General features: G+C 28.9%; 1 long non-coding RNA gene across 1 annotated transcript; it reads right to left on the bottom strand.

The window, feature by feature from the left end:
• Positions 1 to 2,698: 2,698 nt before the first annotated feature.
• LOC132278935 (uncharacterized) lies at positions 2,699 to 3,214 on the bottom strand. Its single transcript, XR_009471173.1, has 2 exons — positions 3,039 to 3,214; positions 2,699 to 2,834 (listed from the first exon to the last, which is right to left on the bottom strand). It is a non-coding gene; the product is annotated as an uncharacterized LOC132278935 (long non-coding RNA).
• Positions 3,215 to 6,009: the final 2,795 nt, after the last annotated feature.

The raw sequence follows: 6,009 nt of genomic DNA, 5'->3' as shown, positions 1-6,009 counted from the left end.
TTTAGTCAAATTATTTGAGGTTGCTTTGACGTCACAAAGAGTGTTTTAATAGGTAAGGATTGAATCTTTTAATGAAAATACCTCAATTAAGGAACTTATTATGTCACTAGACCTTTTTAATGTATAAAGATTTAATATTTGAAAGAAAATGAGAGTTTTGAGTTAAACTTATTCGAGTTCCCTTTGGCATCACAAAGAGTATTTCAAAGGGTAAAGATTGAATCTTTGAATGAAAGTACCTCAATCAAGGTACCTATTATGTCACTAAACCTTTTTAATGTATAAAGATTAAATATTTGAAAAAAAATGAGAGTTTTGAGTTAAACTTATTCGAGATCCCTTTGACGTCCAAAGAATGTTTTAATAAGTAAAGATTGAATCTTTGAACGAAAATACCTCAATCAAGGTACCTATTATATCACTAGACCATTTTAATGTATAAAGATTGAATCTTTGAAAGAAAATGAGAGTTTCGAGTTAAACTTATTCGAGTTCCATTTAACGTCACAAATAGTGTTTTACTGACTAAAGATTAAATCTTTGAATAAAAATACCTCAATTAAGGTACCTATTATTTCACTAAACCTTCTTAACGCTTAAATATCGAATCTTTGAAAGAAAATGAGAGTTTTGAGTTAAATTACTCGAGTTCCTTTGACGTCACAAAGAGTGATGTAAATAGTAAAGATTGAATCTTTGAATGAAAATACCTCAATCAAGTTAACTATTATGTCACTAGACCTTTTTAATGTATAAAGATTGAGTCTTTGAAAGAAAATGAGAGTTTTGAGTTAAACTTATTCGAATTCACATTGACGTCACAAAGAGTGTTTTAATGAGTAAAGATTGAATCTTTGAATGAAAATACCTCAATCAAGGTACCTATTATGTCACTAGACCTTTTTAATGTATAAAAATTAAATCTTTGAAAGAAAATGAGAGTTTCGAGTTAAACTTATTCGAGTTCTCTTTGACGTCACAAAGAGTGTTTTAATGAGTAAAGATTGAATCTTTTAATGAAAATACCTCAATCAAGGTACCAATTACATCACTATACCTTTTCAATATATACAGATTGAATTTTTGAAATAAAATGAGAGTTTTGAGTTCAACTTATTCGAGTTCCCTTTGATATCACAAAGAGTGTTTTAATAGGTAAAGATTAAATCTTTTAATGAAAATACCTCAATTAAGGTACCTATTACGTCACTAGACCTTTTTAATGTTTAAAGATTGAATATTTGAAAGAAAATGAGAGTTTTGAATTAAACTTATTCGAGTTCCCTTTGACGTCACAAAGAGTATTTTAAAGGGTAAAGACTGAATCATTGAATGAAAATACCTCAATCAAGGTACCTATTGTATCACTAAACTTTTTCAATATATAAAGATTGAATCTTTGAAAGAAAATGAGAATTTTGAGTTAAACTTATTCAAGTTCCATTTGATGTCACAAAGAGTATTTTAGTGACTAAAGATTGAATCTTTGATTGAAAATACCTCAATCATTATATCTATTATGTCACTAGACTTTTATAATGTATAAATATTGAATCTTTGAATGAAAATGAGAGTTTTGAGTTAAACTCCCTTTGACGTCCCGAAGAGTGTTTTAATGGGTAAAAATTAAATCTTTGAAAGAAAATGAGAGTTTTGATTTACACATATTACCTATTATGTCACTAAACTTTTTTAATGTATAAAGATTGAATCTTTGAAATAAAATGAATGTTTTGAGCTAAACTTATTCGAGTTCCCTTTGACATCCGAAAGAGTGTTTTAATGAGTAAAGATTGAATCTTTGAATGAAAATACCTCAATCAAGGTACCAATTATGTCACTAGACCTTTTTAATGTATAAAGATTGAATCTTTGAATGAAAATGAGAGTTTTGAGTTAAACTTATTCGAGTTCCATTTGATGTCACAAAGAGTGCTTTAGTGACTAAAGATTGAATCTTTGAATGAAAATACCTCAATCAAGATGCCTATTATGTCGCTAGAATTTTTATAATGTATAAAGGTAGAATCTTTGAAAGAAAATGAGAATTTTGAGTTAAACTCCCTTTGACGTCATGAAGTGTGTTTTAATGAGTAAAAATTAAATCTTTGGAAGAAAATATCTCAATCAAGATTCTTATTATGTCAGTTGACCTTTTTAATGTATAAAGTTTAAATCTTTGAAAGAAAATGAGAGTTTTGATTTAAACATATTCAAGTTCCGTAAGAAGTTGCGAAGAGTGTTTTAATGAGTAAATATTGAATCTTTGATTTAAAAAACCTCAATCAAGGTACCTATTGTGTCACTAGATCTTTTTAATGTTCAAAGATTGAATCTTTGAAAGAAAATGAGTGTTTTGAGTTAAACTTATTCGAGTTCCCTTTGACATCACAAAGAGTGTTTTAATGAGTAAAGATTGAATCTTTGAATGAAAATGAGAGTTTTGATTTAAACTTATTCAAGTTCCATAAGAAGTAGCGAAGTGTGTTTTAATGAGTAAAGATTGAATCTTTGATTTAAAAAATCTCATTCAAGGATCCTATTGTGTCACAAGACCTTTTTAATGTATAAATATTGAATCTTTGAAAGAAAATGAGTATTTTGAGTTAAACTTATTCGAGTTCTGTAATGACCCCAAATTTTCTAAATAAATTCCTCGATTTATTTAAAGAAAAATATATCAGTATTACACCCAGGATTTCAAAAAGAAATATCATGTTATTAATACAAATCAATTTCCTTAAATAAAAAAAATATAACATCTCCAAATAAATTAAATTAAATCCTCAACACCAACTCTTCCACCTAAGCCCGCAATTAGCAATCCACGGTACCTAAAACTGGAAAAGGTAAGATGGGGGAAATCCCAGTGGGAAAAACCATAACAAAGATTTCAAGAAATTTCATGCAAAATTAGCTCCACAAAAATATACATATACTTTTAAACAAAATACATATATGCAATTTTTGCAAAATATCATTCAATAAAATAATTGAAACAAAATCATCCAGGTCATTCAAGGTATGAAAAGCCCTACCTTGCAAAACAATTCGTCAATGAAACATCAAAGCCATCATGGCTCTCTCTGTGCATCACGGCTATCTCAGTGTGCATCATGGCTCTCTCTATGCATCACGGCTATCTCAGTGGGCATCATGGCTCTCTCTATGCATCACGGCTATCTCAGTGTGTTTCTCAAATTTATCTCTAACTTTCCTTCTTTGTATCTTCACTTAATGCACTAACACACCCAATATATAGGCAATTGTGCCGACACCAGCCTAACAAATATCATCACATTTGGTACCAAAATATCACATTAGTAGGACCCACCTATTCACAATTTTTCTTTCCTTTCTTTTTCACTTTCGGCTAGTTCCCTTCCATCAGACAAGAATATATATATGATCATATATTTCCACTTTTTATCCTACCACATTCAGCCAACCCACGTGAGAACACAAACCAAAACAATAATTTGCTAAGAAATCTATCCGTGGGTCCCACCATTATCACCTTTATTTTATTCATGCATTTTCCTTATCTTCCTCAGCCATCAGTTTAACATACACAATCACAATCTCTATCCAAACAAAGCCCATATGAACTACACCAAAGTCAAAGAAATCAACCCATTAAAATTACATGTGGGACCCGCACCAAAACCAATTCCAATCTTCTTTCAATCACCATTCCTTTATCCCTTTTTTCTTTACATTCTCGGCTGCTAGTTCTCCACCGACATTATATATATATATATATATATATATATAATATGTAACAAAAATATTAATTCAATACATCAAATAAGTGGGACCCGCCAATTCTCAATTTCTCTTTCATCACTTTCCCACCAAGAACTCCTCATCTCAACAGCACACACCTTCTTCCTTCAGCAGATGCAAATATATATATATATATATATATATACATAAAATATACGTACAAATGCAAATCAACTTAATCAATCCATGGGACCCGCAAAACCATTCTTTCAGATCTCATTAAAACCCACGGGTGGCAGGTACATCTACTTCAACATACAAGGAATAATATACATACATATATATATATATATATATATGTATATAATATATATACACAATTGCAACCTAACCAAATTAACCCATTAAATTTCAATGGGGGTAAATCACCAATTTAAATAAATACTCAATCTTAATAACCAAAAATCATAAAATAATAATTAAATTTAAACTCCTAAAAATCCAAGTTGTTACAAGTTCCCTATATCACAAAGAGTGTTTTAATGAGTAAAGATTGAATCTTTGAATGAAAATACCTCAATCAAGGTACCTATTATGTCACTAAACCTTTTTAAAGTAGAAAGATTTAATCTTTGAAAGAAAATGAGATTTTTTAGTTAAACTTGTAAAAATTCCCTTTGACGTCACAAAGAGTGCTTTAATGACTAAAGATTGAATCTTTGAGTGAAAATACCTAAATCAAGGTCTCTATTATGTCACTAGTAAATTTTGAATATATAAAGATTGAATCTTTGAAAGAAAATGTGAGTTTGAGTTTAACTTATACGATTTTCCTTCAACGTCACAAAGTATGCTATAAAGAGAAAAGATTGAATCTTTGAATGAAAATACCTCAATCAAGGCATCTAATACATCACTAGACCTTTTTAATGTATAAAGATTAAATCTTTTAACGAAAGTGAGTGTTTTGAATTAAACTTATTCGACTTCCCTTTGACGTCACAAAAAGTGTTTTAATATGTAAAGATTGAATCTTTGAATGAAAATACCTCAATCAAGGTACCTATTATGTCACTAGACCTTTTTTATGTATAAAGATTGAATTTTTCAAAGAAAATGAGAGTTTTGAGTTAAACTTATTGGGGTTCCCTTTGACAACACAAAGAGTGATTTAATGAGTAAAGATTGAATCTTAGAATGAAAATACCTCAATCAAGGTTCCAGTTATGTCACTAGATCTTTTTAACGTATAAAGATTGAATCTTTGAAAGAAAATGAGAGTTTTAAGTTAAACTTTTTCGATTTCCCATTGACATCACAATGAGTGTTTTAATGAGTAAATATTGAATCTTTGAATAAAAAAATCTCAATAAAGATACCTATTATGTCACTAGACCTTTTTAATGTATAAAGATTGAATCTTTGAAAGAAAATGAGAGTTTTGAGTTAAACTGATTTGAGTTTCCTTTAACATCACAAAGAGTGTTTTAAATAGGAAAGATTGAATATTTAAATAAAAATATCTCAACCAAGGTACCTATTATGTCACTAGATCTTTTTAATATATAAAGATTAAATCTTTGAAAGAAAATGAGTATTTTAAGTTAAACTTATTTGAGTTCACTAAGAAGTCACGAAGAGTGTTTGAATACCTCAATCAAGGTACCTATTATATCACTAGAACTTTTTAATGTATAAAGATTAAATATTTGAAAGAAAATAAAAGTTTTGAGTTTAACTTATTCGAGTTCTCTTTGATGTCACAAAGAGTGTTTTAATGAGTAAAGATCCTGGAATGAAAATACCTCAATCAAGGTACCTATTATGTTACTAAACCTTTTTACTATATAAAGATCGAATCTTGAAAAGAAAATGAGAGTTTTGAGTTAAACTTATTTGAGTTCTCTTTGACGTCACAAAGAGTATTTTAATGAGTAAATATTGAATCTTTTAATAAAAATACATCAATCAAGGTACCAATTACGTCACTAAACCTTTTTAATGTATAAAGATTGAATCTTTAAAAGAAAATGAGAGTTTTGAGTTCCCTTCGACGTCACAAAGGGTGTTTTAATGGGTAAAGATTGAATCTTCGAATGAAAATACCTCAATCAAGGTACCTATTATGTCACTAGACCTTTTTAATGTATAAAGATTGAATCTTTGAACGAAAGTGAGAGTTTTGAGTTAAACTTATCCGTATTCCCTTTAACGTCACAAAGAATGTTTTAATAAGCAAAGATTGAATCTTTGAATGAAAATATCTCAATCAAGGTACCTATT

This window comes from Cornus florida, unplaced genomic scaffold (genome assembly GCF_030987335.1).
Source record: "Cornus florida cultivar Cherokee Brave unplaced genomic scaffold, ASM3098733v1 CherokeeBrave_3.0.0_Hap2_Chr10, whole genome shotgun sequence".
NCBI lineage: Eukaryota > Viridiplantae > Streptophyta > Magnoliopsida > Cornales > Cornaceae > Cornus > Cornus florida.
The sequence above is the reverse complement of the archived record's forward strand: the minus strand, read 5'-3'. Positions and strand labels throughout refer to the sequence as shown.